Genomic DNA, 15,410 nt, shown 5'->3' on the forward strand with positions numbered 1-15,410 from the left:
CGAGCCCCGAAACACTTCTGCTGCACCAAACTGTACTCTGTCGTTGCATGTGCCAACCATCGCTGCCTGTCCTGTCGTACAGAGCGTGCAAGTCTGCGAGGCAAACGTTAGGAAATGAAGCGTGCACGTGCAACACCTTGTCACTTGAATATCATTTCACCGTCCTTCAGCCACATACCGTAGATGCTCACGACAGTAGTACCCAGCGGCCAGGCCGTAACAGTTTGCCATTTATCGAATTAAATTTTGTCAGTGGATTTCCCCATTTCCGGCTCGTGTAGAGGGTGGAATGGTTCTCCATTCGTCTCTCCTCCGTTTACGTACTTTCTTTACGCCATCACGTACCCGCATTTCCACGAGGTGCCACACAATCTCTCGGTGGGTAGCGGTAATACCGTTTGGAGGGGTGCTTCTTGTGCTTATGGGGATCTGTCCACTGGACATGAGAATCCGTGAGCAGGCCGCCTGGTACTGGGCGAAGAAGGAGAAAAGGGATAAGATAAGGGAGATACTGGGGGTTTACGCTGTGGATAAAAATGCAATTAAAAAGAATAAGTGGAATAACGAGGATACGCGGCGCAGAACCTATGAGCTGTTACCGGACATAGAGGAACGAGTAAAGCTTACGTACTTCATGCCTACGAGAGGAATGGTGCACTTTCTTACCGGACATGGACCCTACCCGACATATCTATGTCGGTTTGGGAAGCGGGCTACACCCGCGTGCTACTGTGGTGCTGTGCAAGGCACGCCAGAACATGCGGTGTATGAGTGCCACCTCTTTCATGACGTAGCAAACGAACTACGACAACAACTTCCGAATAACGACACGTACCATCTGCTGAGGCATGACAACACCTTCCATGTCTTGAAAAAATTGACAGAAGAAATTTCGAAAAAGCCCTTAAGAAATTTCGAAGGGACAAGCACTAAAAACCAGTAAAAATAACACCAACTCAGACTCAGTGCACCTATCCTGTTCCGCCGGGCCGGGACTTAGCCAGCCGCTTCACCACGGCTGGAATCCGCCTTGCTCTGGACTACGGGGAGGGTGTACAATAACCGGATAGGACTACGCACCAATAATGACACTAGATGTAAAATAGGTTAGACGTAGACGATAGGATAAGGCTTTTAGGATAGACTGCAGCGATACCAAGTTACTGGCCAGCCCTGTGCCAGGGGTATGCCCACTGGGATTAGCTCAGTGGGCCAGGCCAACATCCATCAGGTTTACAGAGCACTGGCACACCTGTAACGCTGCAGGTAGCGTAAGTTCTTTCGAAGATTAAGTAGAATAGGAACCACATAGAGGTAAGATCATAACTAAGATTTACCTGTAATGTGGAATAAATAGCTGCATATTTGTGTATGAAATTAGGACCCACTAATGAAATTAGGTAGTGGGTTAATATGTATAATGTAATGAGTTGAATAAAGAATTTAAAAAAAATGAATAGATAAACAGTCTTGTAAAGTCCCTACAGGTATACATAGTCTCAGTAATTTGTATGAATCTTCAGCCTCTTGAATTCGTATTGCCTCCTTAACCTAATTTTGACTAATAGACTTGACGCTACTACAAAGCTAATCGCATCGTGAAACAATTTCCTAGCCTACAACTCACTCCGCTATGTTAACTTGAAACCTATCCCACCCTAACCACACCTATTAACGTAAGGTTAAGCCACCTCCCACCGAAAGTGAATAAATTGTCTTCATACACAAAGCTGATAATCAATGAATTAAAATACTCACCTCTTTTAGAAACCCGTAACATTCAACAAAGTACACCGTCCGTTCCGCTTTTCATGTGATTACCTCCGCCATTTATTCCCAGAACCACTGCCATTAGACTCTGTCTTGCCTATATTCCCTTGCTTAATTTCGCTCTTACCCTGCCTCAGGCAGACTCCTCAAACAAGTAGCACCCAAACCCTTACTGATTCTGAGTCACTACCCCACAACCCTTGCAGTGCTCACCTAACAATTCCCTTTTACATCACATAAACGACTCATCCAGCATACTGATTACCATGTGCTCGTCACCAGACCCCAGACTGACCACTTCCAACAGTACCATAGCAATTACATTATCTTCTGGATAAAAATAATACCATATCCACGAGCGTTGTAGTTATTCGCCATTACCTCAATACCACCTGCTTTAAGTAACGAACTCTGAACTTTAGTTAAGAAACTTCCTGGCAGATAAAAACTGTGTGCCGGACCGAGACTCGAACTCGGGACCTTTGCCTTTCCCGGGCAAGTGCTCTACAATCTGAGCTACCCAAGCACGACTCACGCCCCGTCCTCACAGCTTTACTTCTGCCAGTATCTGTTCTCCTACTTTCCAAACTTCACAGAAGCTCTCCTCTCATTCTGAACTTTAATTATTTTAAAAAGTTTTTTTATTTTCAAATTACGAATATATTTAAAATTTAATAAACTGATTTAAAGATGATGTGGTTGGAAAGACAGAATACGCGGCATATTGAGGATTAGAAATGCAAGCTGATTGGCTCTGTATTTTGAGAGGGATTCAGATTCGATTCAAACCTGGGACGTCATGGCGGTGTAGCGTGATAGCAATGAGCACTAAAAAGATGTTTTAATGTTGAGTTTAAATAACTTAAATTCGCAAGGCGAATGGTAAAACTCTAGACCTACCACTGACAGTTCAAAGTGAGCAATTTGTAGAGTACTGAGCGGCCATTCAATCCGCAGAGAATCATTGTGTATTTCTCTGGTTACAGATGAAAGTTGATAGCACAAGCTGGCTATTCAGAGAGTGATTGCGCTTATGTGTATATGTCGCATTTTAAACTCCAAAATAATTCAGGCTCGATAGCTGAAAGCGTATACAAGGAGTGACAATATATTGGTATTTTCATTGAATCACTTTCTCCCATTTCGTAGCTAGTGAAACCTGCACCTAAAAAGAAAAAATTTTGAACCTTGTCAATATGTTTAGTGTGGCTAGTTTCACCTAGCATTTCTCTAGATTTCTTCAGAGAAGGCGTGTGCTGCATGAGGACATCTTCTGTCGAAGATATTCAGTAAAAAAGTAAGCAAAGAAAACTGCCGCCATTCATTATCGTCCCAGCTGAACATTTCAGATATTCGAATGGTTGAAACTTGAAAGGTACGTGTTAGTGTGTTGGCTGTTATATGCTAAAACGGTGCTTAACTGAGTTTTTCGCTAACAGTCTGAAAACTGTCTGCTTTCTAAATTCTGATAACAGAATCAGATCTCGAATCGACGAAGCCACCCTACTTTTAACATGTACTTACGTAAATTATTTTTTTTAGGAATGTGACTTAAATTAATCTCAAAAGCATCTGACTCTGTAAAAAAATGGTTCAAATGGCTCTGAGCACTATGGGACTCAACATCTGTCATAAGTCTCCTAGAACTTAGAACTACTTAAACCTAACTAGCCTAAGGACATCACACACATCCATGCCTGAGGTAGGATTCGAACCTGTGACCGTAGCGGTCACGCGGTTCCAAACTGAAGCGCCTAGAACCGAACGGCCACACCGGCCGGCCGACTCTCTGTAAATTTGATTGCAATAGAGAAAGATACACAAAAATATTCAGAATGACTAACTGCTACGTAATTAAAAGATACCCTGTTACAAAAACAGATCTGTTGATTTTACATAAAATTGAGTGATTGGAAACTGTTTCTCACATTCTGACATAAACGGTCATTTAGGCCCTACAACAAGTTCTTACTGTGCATCGGATTACTTGACTCTTCTCTAGCTGCACTGGAAATGATAATCTGAAACAAATCATTGCACGGCAGTTCGCCTACTTATTGTTATTTCTATTTAAGCTGCTGTTTCAGCAAATTGGTTTTGTTTCTCTTTTGCAAATTATAAATTCTTTTTCACGCACCCTGAAGTGCATGGTGTGATAACGCAAATTTTACCGGAAATGTGTCTTTGAACCATGAGGATAAGCTTTGTGAAATATTTATGAATAACAAAAGGAAGTGCATTGAAATTCAACCATTTTAGTGACAAAATAAATTCCAACTAATATGATTAATCAACATCCTCTCTCTCTCTGCTTTGTCATACTTGATAAAGTCTGTTTCGACTTAATTTTTCTAATGCAAAAATTTGTTTTCTTGACTTCTTGACACAAAATTATTTAGCTAATGTAAATTGGGGAGGGCTAATTAGAATACTGAAAGAATGATTCATAATTATCCCCGATTACGAGCACGTAGATACTGGACACAATGAAATCCATGCATAGCAATAATTACTGAACTCGCGTTTAAAGCTAACAAAATAAGTGCTGTCTCTTAATGCAACTGTCTTAAAATCATTCTCAGGTTATACATATCATGGAACGCCTCAAAAACAAATTTCTGTGCGGCATATCCGCTATCCAAGCTGTTCACTCCACCTCCACTGCCTCCCGACTGCGCAACTACGACTACGGAAGGCTACAACCCGACTAGATTGTTACCTACTAGCTTGTCGAAGCTTTTCTCAATAATGCAATCTCAAGAAACCAGGCTCGTGTGTTTAGCCTGCAAAGATATTTAAAGTGGCAGTATACCAAAAAAGAAAAGAGATACTTTTCATAAGATTTGCATTCTCAGATGAGGCATGTGGTAATATACCAAACTTTTTCATCTGATGTACAAACCTTTCACAGAGGATCGTTTTTTGACCGCAAAATTATGTTACATAATAAATATATAACGAATAAATTAATTAAGAGAATGAGAATCAGTCGTGAAAGAGCATCGCAGGTGTAAGAGTAGTCTCAGTAACTTTTATAAATGTTTCTACGTCTTGATTTCTCGCATCCAGTTAAACCAGATTGTGACTGCTGTATCCCAGGAAGAATAGTACAGTATTTTTCGATATCCATGGTGTTCTGCCATCGCTCTATACATCCACTGGAAAATTGTACATGTCCCTCGCGAATCTATTTAATATGCTGATGAGCACGCAACTAGAGCTTTTCTTGTAATTAGTCGCATCGGCAACAACTGAGAGCCAATTAGCGAAGCAACGTGAGAACACTGGTATGCCATTCTGAACGGGTCACAGGCGGTATTTGTGCCACTGAACTGTCCCGCCGTCCCTTTGACAATGAATGTTAATTTATACCCTCGAAAGGGCGATGGGGCGGCATTTACATGTCGGCGAGTTACAAATTTGCCCGTTCTTTGTGAAGGCAGGCATGCATTGGCAATTTGTTGGCTTTTACGGTTAATCACGATCCGCAGGCCTACAAAGAGGCGCCAGAGTGCCCGTTTCTCTTTGTTATCTCTGACGAATTTAAACAGCTTTTGCGCTCTAGTGACTTGTAAAACGGCGCTCCGCTAATAGTCTGCAACACAATTAAGATGTCTGCGCCAGAGCCGCGAAACAAAAATTTTCGCTCCACCTTTGAGCGCGGCGCCACGGCGGAGTGCTAATAAAACGCGACGTGCCATCGGTGGAGCAGGAATCACTCCTCAAATCAGTTTCCAGAGGGAGGCTACACACGCCTCGTTTCGGTATAAAACAGCAATATTTTTGTGCATGTCTTTTAACGGGCGTATTTGTTATGAAGTGGTGCTTTAAGTGTTCCAAGTGAATAAACGGACTGAACTACCACAAACCAATCTCAGCTTTTGATGGCATGGAGTACGTCTTCTTTTTATTTATTCATTTCCTATGTGTTTATTTCACCTAGCAAGATTTAGGGCCTTCTGGTCCTATGTTACGTTTAAACAAGCATCCTTAATGAATTAGCGTCACATATTGTAAAGTACATTAGTAATATACAACAACAATAATGATGATTTGATGATGATATGTGTGTACGCTAATGAGCCGGCCGCTGTGGTAGAGCGGTTATAGGTGCTTCAGTCCGAAACCGCGCTGCTGCTACGGTCGCTGGTTCGAATCCTGCCTTGGGCATGGATGTGTGTGATGTCCTTAGGTTAGTTAGTTTTAAGTAGTTCTAAATGTAGGGGACTGATGACCTCAGATGTTAAGTCACATAGTGCTTAGAGTCATCTGAACCATTTTTATGCTAATGAATATGTGGAATTCAAGCAATGGCAGTGTTATTAACACTGCGTTAAGCAGTTTCCTCAAACGCTCTTGTCGAATGTGAGTAATGACATGTGACAGAAATCAGTGACCGCAATAAAGATAGATCTGTTTGGAGAAGAAGTTGACCGGTCAAGCTAAGAGAAAAAATAGGATAAGGCTATCAGATGAAACAGGAGGAAGAAAACAGAAACAGAAATGGTTGGTGAAAGCATGGATAGTTTTCGGTGTATTGGACAGACGATAGACAGCTGTTATTTGAGGAGACGGAAGCTACGCCTACGATAACAAGTAAAACTTTGATCACCTCTTGAATGCACAGTGGCTTTGGCAAAGAGGCAGGCTGGTCATATTACTGAAGAGATGGAGAAAATGGAAGGTGCTGGACGTATCTGATCTGGTACTGCAGCTGTGGAACGATGAATCGGCTCGTAGTGAAACTGCGTGCTTATCGAATATCGTCTCAGTTATGTGACTCGATTTGTCGTTTCCTGTCATAGAGGTCACAGTTCGTAGTAACTGACGGAAAGTCATCGAGTAAAACAGAAGTTATTTCTGCCGTTCCCCAAGGTAAGAACCTTCAACATCGCAGGGTGTCAGCAATCGTTGGATAATATATTAAAAAACTAAAAACTCGCCTCGATTGCGAGAAAAGCAGCTAGTGTTAAGTGTTAACCGAGGTTTCGGCGTAGATAACAAAACCTTCTTCAGAACAACAATAAAACCCACAAGTGCCTAAGAAGACCTTTGTCAATGATTGAAAGAACACCATAGCTATTTAACTTGATGGTGTACACTGTTTAATAAAGTCAATAGTCATTCTTGCCTTGGCTCTTTTCGGAATAACATCTAAGTATCTCCTTGCTGCATCTGACACCTCGGCTGGTACGAATTTAAGAACCTGCAACATCGCAGCGCGTCAGAAATCGTTGGTTAATATATTAAAAAACTAAAAACCTGCCTCGATTGCGAAAAAAGCACCTTGTGTTAAGTGTTAACCCAGGTTTCGGCGTAGATAGCTACATCTTCATCGAACAACAATAAATCCCACAAGTGCCTAAGAAGACCATTGTCAATGATTGAAAGAACACCATAGCTATTTATCTTGATGGTGTACACTGTTTAATAAAGTCAATAGCCATGCTTGCCTCAGCTCTTTTCAGGATAACATCTAAGTATCTCCTTGCTGCATCTGACACCTCGGCTGGTACGAATTTATGTTATTCTGAAAAGAGCTAAGGCAAGCATGGCTATTGACTTTATTAAACAGTATACACCATCAAGTTAAATACCTATGGTGTTCTTTTAATCGCTGACAAAGGTCTTCTTAGGCACTTGTGGGTTTTATTGTTGCTCTGAAGAAGATGTTGTTATCTACGCCGAAACCTGGGTTAACACTTAACACTAGGTGCTTTTTTCGCACTTGAGGTGGGTTTTTAGTTTTTAATGTGTTCCCCAAGGTAGTGTTATAGGCCCTTTGCTATTCCTTATCTATATAAACGATTTGGGAGACAATCTGAGCAGCCGTATTCGGTTGTCTTCAGATGACACTGTTGTTTAACGGGTAATAAAGTTATCAGAAGATCAAAACAAACTGCAAAACGATTTAGAAAATATATCTGAATGCTTGCGGAAAGTGGCAGTTGACCCTAAATAACGAAAAGTGTGAGGTCATCCACATGAGTGCTAAAAGGAACTCGTTAAACTTTGGTTACACGATAAATCAGTCTAATCTAAAAGCCGTAAATTCAACTAAATACCTAGGTATTACAATTACGAACAACTTAAATTGGAAGGAACTCATATAAAATGTTGTGGGGAAGGCTAACCAAAGTGTGCGTTTTATTGGCAGGACACTTAGAAAATGTAACAGACCTACTAAGGAGACTGCCTACACCACGCTTGTCCGTCCTCTTTCAGGTGTGCTGCGCGGTTTGGGATCCTTACCATATAGGACTGGCGGAGTACATCGAAAAGGTTCAAAGAAACGCAGCACGTTTTGTGTTATCGCGAAATATGGGAGAGAGTGTCACAGAAATGATACAGGATTTTGGCTGGACATCATTAAAAGAAAGGCGTTTTTCGTTGCGACGGAATCTTCTCACGAAATTCGAATCACCAACTTTCTCCTCCGAACGCGAAAATATTTTGTTGACACCGACTTACTCAGGGGGGAAATCAGAGCTCGTATGGAAAGATATAGGTGTTCATTCTTTCCGCGCACTATACGGGATTGGAATAATAGAGAATTGTGAAGTTGGTTCGATGAACCCTCTGCCAGGCACTTAAATGTGATTTGCAGAGTATCCTTGTAGTTGTAGATGTAGATAGATATGTGCCGTATTTGATATGTGAAAAGAAACATTGAGAGCACCTGTGATTAAGTAACCAATGAAGTAAACAGAGAGCACGAAAATAACGTCGCCTATCCGGTCGCATTCACCTTATCTGAAGACAAGGACCATCGACCTGACCAAAAAACCGAATGTTATATACACAACTTACGCAAGTATTTTCAGGTCAGGTCGCTCGTGTAGTCTGGGATTTTCACTGTTTCTGCTGCACTGAACTACATCACATAAGTAAAGGTTTGTCAGAACTGAAAACTGGATTAAGTTTTCTCTCAACTGAGGTGGAAATATTTTTATAAATTTTTGGTCTCCGTGTGGGTGAGACACAGGTTTCTAGCACGCTGCAAGTGTTGGTCCTTCCCAATTTAGATACTCATCCACGATTATGCCGAGATCTTTTACTGTGTTTCGTTAGGGTACAGAATACAATTAAGAAGTATTGGAGGAACTATTTCACCAAAATGTCCGCTGTTCAGCTTTTGGTGTGAGATATGGATGACCTGTGACTTCTTGGGGCATGCCTCGAGACCCTCCTTTAGTATCCAGTAATGTTGTTAAGACTGGGGCTTAGATATAACTGGATGTTGTCGACTTACGAGCGGTAGTTACAAGAATAAAGCAAGGATGAAGGATCACTGACATTTAGCTAGAAAAACACTGGTCCAGAAACGCAACCCTGGAGGCTCCTGAGAACACATTTTTCCACAGTATCTTTTCCCGAAGACACACGTTTTTGAGGTAACTGCCCAACCACAATATTGCATTGCATTCTTAAATTCAACTGCGTAAATTTCCAAAGTATTATAGCGAAACCTACAGTACCAAAAGCCTTGCAGAAACCAAGTAATATTACAATGATCGCTTTACCCCTGTCCATGGTGTATTTAGTGTCGTCTGCTACTTTTACACTGATGGAAAAAAATCGCAACGCCAAGGAGATGTTGTGCGACGCAAACGAAAGTTGGTAGGCGTGTTATGACTATTCAAAATTCGCTCCAGTCGCAGAAGAATAGCGCTAGTAGCGCCACTATGAGGCTGAATATCAGGTTTGCTTTACATAAACGCTGCAACGGTCGTGAGAGTTAGTTACCTTTCAGATTAGACGCGGTGAGCCGATGTTACTCAAGAATGCCTTTAAGAAGCCGCTATCAACACCTCACTGAGTTTGAACGAGGTCTTGTAAGACGGCTAAGAGAAGCTGGATGTTCCTTGTGCGATACTCTAGAACGAGATGGCAAGAATGTAACCACTGTACGTGACTGCTGGCAGCGGTGGTCACGAGAATGTACGATCGCAAGGAGACCAGGCATTGGACGGACATCTGGCACTACGGAGAGGGAAGACCATCGTGTTGGGCGTATGGCTCTGGCCAATGGTAATGCACCTGCAACAGCAATTTGAGCAGCGGTTGGCACCACAGTGACACATCGAACTGTTATAAACCGGCTACTTTAAGGACAGCTTCAAGCCAGAGGCCTTTGTAGCGTGCTTTCAACTGACTCCAAACCACCGCCATTTGCGACATCATTGGTATCAGGTGAGAGCTCAGGACGGGATGGAGATCTGTTGTGTTTTCTGATGAAAGCTGGTTCTGCTTCGGTGCCAGTGACAGATTCGTGTTAGGCAGAAGGAGGTCAGTTGACCTGCACACAGCCTGTTTGGATGCTGGACATACTGGAACTATATCCGGAGTTATGGTCTGGTGCGCGCTTCCGTATGACAACAGGAGCGCTCTAGTCGTTATCCCACGCAAGTTGTTTGCAAAATGGTACGTTACTCTGATGATTTGACCTGTTGCGCTGCCATTCATGAAAAGCATTCCGTAGGATGTTTTCCAACAGGATAACGCTCGCTCATATTCCGCCGTTGTAACCCGACATACTCTGCAGAGTGTCTACATGTTGCCCTGGCTTGATCGATCACCAGATCTGTTTGTAATCGAGCACAAACCGCCCCTGCACTGAACTTCCAAGTTCAACAGGCATGGAATTACATTCGAAAAACAGACATCCGGAACCTGAACAACGAAATGCAAGAACGTCTGCGTGCTTGCAATCAATATTCTGGCGATTACAGCGGTTATTAACGTACGAGCATTTCGCATCTGCAATGACCTATCTCGCGCTTACATCAATCTGTGATTTTGCGATGTTAAAAACTTACACATTGAGAGGCACCCACATGCCTTGCTCATACTGTGGCATGAAGCAGTCAGGCCTTGCAAGATGAGTGGTCTACCAACCGAGTGGATTCATTCTTATTTATCGAGTAACATGAACTCTCGTACTCACAATTAAGTTACAAATTATCCTCCTGTATGAATAATACGCAAGGGAAATACGCATCTGACTATCAGTAATTTACCGATCTCTGACTGTTCACTACGCACTGGCAATACCACATTTTCTTTTTGTCTTTTTTTTATTTAACGGCTTTTATCAACATGTGGCCATCGCACTGAATATGAGTGGCGCACGCATTATAATTTCTGGATATCATGACAACATACAATTCGAAGGAAAAGGCCAACAATCTTTTTCTTTTCACTATCTTATTTATTCCGATAAATTCTATAACCTAAACACACAAATTCTATAACCTACAACAATAACACATGAGAAATTCCGCCCAGTGGGCGTGGCTTTACATTGGTGAAACTCTATCTTATGGTCTCGTACTTATTTAACGCTACAGTGCACTTTCTGGGTAGGAAGGTGGATCTTTTATTATACCTCACACTTCGACTCTCACAATCATCATCACTAAACTTTCCTCCAGACCGAGCGGTACCGAAGGAACAAGCATAACCCACTAATCTTTTGAAACTATCTTGCTACTCTCCCATGCAAACCACACATACCCACATTACATGACATACACCACACTACAACATGGAATACAATACAATAAATAGTCACAACACTATCACTTTCAGCTTTCCCATTTCAATTAGTATTTATCCCAGTTTCACACGACACTGCCCCACTTTGTAATTCTACTTTCCTACTATGAACTCTGGAGATATATGCACGTCTTCCTGTGCAATTCAAGCCAAGTGGCGTTGCTGGATAGACGGCCGACTCACCTTGCTTCTCTCTCAGAGTTTGAATCTAGCGTCACACGGAATCATATCACGCAAAGTAATATTAAGAACATATTCATCACACACGCGGGTCCTCAACTGATACCATGGACGAGTACTTCACTTTATCCTTTGTCTCATACACAGATTGAGACTCACACAGTACTCACCACGTGGAAGTACTCGTCTCTAATTTCAAGTCCTGCACACGCCATTTCTTAAATATTTCAACTTATGGTACACACGCTATTTCTTAAATATTTCAACTTATTGTACACACGCTAGTAATTCAGCCTAACTTAAGCACACGGAAGTATTTCAACTTATTGCTACACGTGGTTTCATTGTGACCGTTGGTCACTTCCGAAGATTACTACGATCCCATTAATATTATCTGCCTGACATTTAATTCTCCCCACAAAAGTTCCTGAAATAGAGAAATTATTATTTCAAACTACTCTTAAATATTCCACATGCATACCATGTCTCCACTCTTTTGTCTTTACGGAGCACAACTAAGACAGGTCTTAACAGCACAAGATCCAGCGGCAGAGTGCCGAAACATGGCCGTTCTTCAGGTCCTCTTGCACCTGTGCTGAAATGGGGGAGCACCTTGCTACCGTATTGGTCAGCCACATTTCAGGCGCTCAAAGCTCAGGTAAATTTCATCTCTTTGGTCCCATCAAAGGTGGCCAAAGGATCATCTCAAAGATGATCATATTTTCACATTCACTATCTGCAGTTAGCAGACGACCATTCTTTTCACAGATCTCACCAAACTGGATGTAGGGATTTATTTTGTGGGAGTGCACATGTGATCAATTAAATAAATAAATTGTCATTCTTTCCCACACTGGTATCCGGCCTCGATGTATTAATTGAAATTGAGTTGTTTTACAAAAAAAAAATGTGTTGTTCTGACAAAAATAATGAAGTATGTTGTACCCATTTTCAATGTCGGGCGGTACTGTACCCTTTCACCACCAGCTACCCATGCAGGAAAAAATGGCACGGTACTATCCTTGCAATTCGAGGGTAGTTCCGAACATTTTTTTTAAGAAAACTGTATTAGAACAAACGTAGCAAGTCATCAAAAAACCAGGAGGAGACCTTAGCCCCTGGTGACCTCAAATAGACGACCAAATGCTGTTACTTTACCAAATTATTGGCACAGTTGTTCCATTATTGCACTCTCCACAATCCGGAGTAACGTACAAATACAAATTTACAACAATCCACATGACAAATAAAACATTACATGATACAAATAAAAAATAATGTTGAGATAAAAATTTGCTTAGTTACTGGGATCTTCGTTATTTTTTTGAGTAATTCAAACTTCACTAATTCTATGACAAATAAAAAAAATACTGGTTGTACTCATGAAATTTTAAATAGCTCACCGTCCAAACACAGAACAAGTAATCTGACATTCATAAATTGCGTTGTAACAATCTTTACACAGCAATGTCTGAATACAAAACAAAATCAACAAAAGAAAAAGATTGCGTACACTAGTTACACGTAGAAGTCAGGCTCCATGTCAGTACTCTGAAATATACATCAAACCTACAGAGAAATAAAACTGAGAAGAAAAACAATGAAATATACCACAAGTTACATACTGGTTACGTAATATAGTCAACCTAAGACATCATGTCATACCTCGATAACAATAATCACTTAAGCAATTGCCACCACTACTCGACTGTGAGTTTAACCTTATCCTTGTCCACCAGTACAAATACCTGCTGCTGAGCCAGTCAGTCCATCATCTTTGATCAATATACGCAGTAAATAGTTTAGCAATAAGTGCTTGAATCCACCAGTAGCTCTCGTATCTTACTCTACTGCTCATTTCTCTATTGTTACACATTTGGACGACAAGAACTTGCATTTCAACTAGCCTTCGTTACACTTTAATGTGAAATATCACCACTGTGATAATGAAAATAAGTGGCTTCAGTCAACACACCAACAAGATCTTTACTGTCCACGACATCAAAATGCATCAATTAATTCCGATATTTGTTGTGCAATGCAAACTCTTGTCCCCTGTGCCAACCTTACTGATCTATGCAACAAGAGCTGCTACGTTAGTATTACGCCACTGTCTAATAATTAAAGCATCATTGTACCAAATTTTCTAATAAACATGCTACGTGAACTGGATAAACCAGAACAAAAAAAATGTTCTAAACACAAATGTTAATGAAATACAATTACACTTGCTGGCCCTTCAGGAATGAAACATATTAAAAAAAATTACACAATTACAAGCACAAATACATTATTCCCTATCTTGCAAGTCACACGGAATCATTTCATTCTGTGATTTTCTTGGGGTCAAAAAAGTTGCTGACAGGTTCCCTAGAAACACTGGGCTAATAAACAAATGGCTCAAATGGCTCTGAGCACTATGGGACTCAACTGCTGAGGTCATTAGTCCCCTAGAACTTAGAACTAGTTAAACCTAACTAACCTAAGGACATCACAAACATCCATGCCCGAGGCAGGATTCGAACCTGCGACCGTAGCTGTCTTGCAGTTCCAGACTGCAGCGCCTTTAACTGCACGGCCATTTCGGCCGGCCTTAGAAACACTGTCTCGGTGTCAAAGCTCTCCCATGGTTACCCGGACAAAAGTCTTTAAGTCACTCAAATCGGAATTTGGAACACATTAAACACAAATGTCATAGTCCCTCTCAGAGTACCATCCACATGAATCTGGTCGTCCAGAAATGGCCCTAAAACTACTATTACCCACGGTTCTGTCCTTTCAGTTCATGGTGTAATTAAAAGTCGTAAGTTCCAACAAAAAGCACTTATTCCTGCACCAATTAAAGAAATGTCTCCTACTAAAAATGCAAATGTCAATGTCCCACTTTAGTTTCATGCGTTCATACAATAATTAGTCACCAAACAACAACTGTCCTCTTTAAGTATACCAAGCGTCCCACATGCAATTCACAAAGCACACTTAACAAGTCACTGCCAAAAGTTTATGGATCCCACCGTTCAGTGGTCAAGACAAAACAAAACCATCGTCCTGTCTGCTAAAGACAAAGTCTTTTCCACCACTCACAACATGGAATCACCAGTCCTTCACTTTCCACCTTATGGAGACATACGAGCAGTCATCTTGTTTCACGGCTCCACAGTCCAGTACTAGTTAATATTTGCTGGTAAAAAATGCTCGAGGGACTCTGCTGCGCATCGTTCATTCTGCCGTGGCGGCGCCGCGTGAGCCGTTGGAGCAGAAGAAACCACCTGCTGTTGCCTCCCCAGGATACTTTCCCCAGTCGTAAGGGTGGCGGAACTTATGAATGGCCAGTGGTACGTGCGTGTCACCCCAGGCCGTTGACCTGCTGTAGCGGGCGCGTGGAGTGTACCCCGACTGGCAGTGGAGTGGGGAGTGCCGCGGCTCTGTCGCCTCTCCCCTGGCTTATGTAGTACAGGCGCGTTCTGTGTAGCCTCTCAGCGCTACGACACCCAATCAGTCAGACCCTTCCGTGCATCTCGCAACATTACAGACAAAAGGGTATTCTTACAGTATTTAAATACTCATTGATTACATGTATGATCTATTAGATACATTGGTAATAAAAGAATCGTTGTTCTAAAAGACGTGAAATCGTACACCCTAGTTTTCTACATATACAACATCAACATTTATGCCTTTTCTATATACAGCCCACACTTGTGCTATTGATTGTACCTGTCGTCCCTCATACAAAACATGAAAGTGTAAAAAACAAAACAAAATAAAAGGAATAAGAAACAATCTATACAGCTCGTAATTACAATATCAAATAGTCGACTACTCTAACATCCTATCACAGTGAAAATACTAGAAACTGTTGATTCTAAAACTGCAATATACAGTGAACCTTTGTGCTTGTG

Source organism: Schistocerca piceifrons, chromosome 2 (assembly GCF_021461385.2).
Source record: "Schistocerca piceifrons isolate TAMUIC-IGC-003096 chromosome 2, iqSchPice1.1, whole genome shotgun sequence".
Lineage (NCBI taxonomy): Eukaryota > Metazoa > Arthropoda > Insecta > Orthoptera > Acrididae > Schistocerca > Schistocerca piceifrons.